Below are 338 nucleotides of genomic sequence, written 5' to 3' on the forward strand. Positions count from 1 at the left end.
CATATCCATAGTAAAGCATCCACTCATTCAGTGATCACAGAACATAGGTTGCAAAACGATCATGACTTTGATTGGCAAAACGTAGAGATTTTGCATCTAAAAAATTATTATAATAAAAGGTTAATATCAGAGATGATGCATATTAATCGACAGACCAATGGGCTGAATCTACATGATACCATTGGTTTAAATCATGCGTACATTGAAATTCTCAATAAACTTTAAGGCTTGTTCGTAATACAATATATGTCATAAACTTATTTGTCTTCAAATTGACCGCTATGTTACTTGTTTAGCAATCATTATTTAACCGACTGTCGAAATGACAAGACACATAT

Source organism: Trachymyrmex cornetzi, unplaced genomic scaffold, assembly GCF_001594075.2.
Source record: "Trachymyrmex cornetzi isolate Tcor2-1 unplaced genomic scaffold, Tcor1.1 scaffold1224, whole genome shotgun sequence".
Taxonomy (NCBI): domain Eukaryota; kingdom Metazoa; phylum Arthropoda; class Insecta; order Hymenoptera; family Formicidae; genus Trachymyrmex; species Trachymyrmex cornetzi.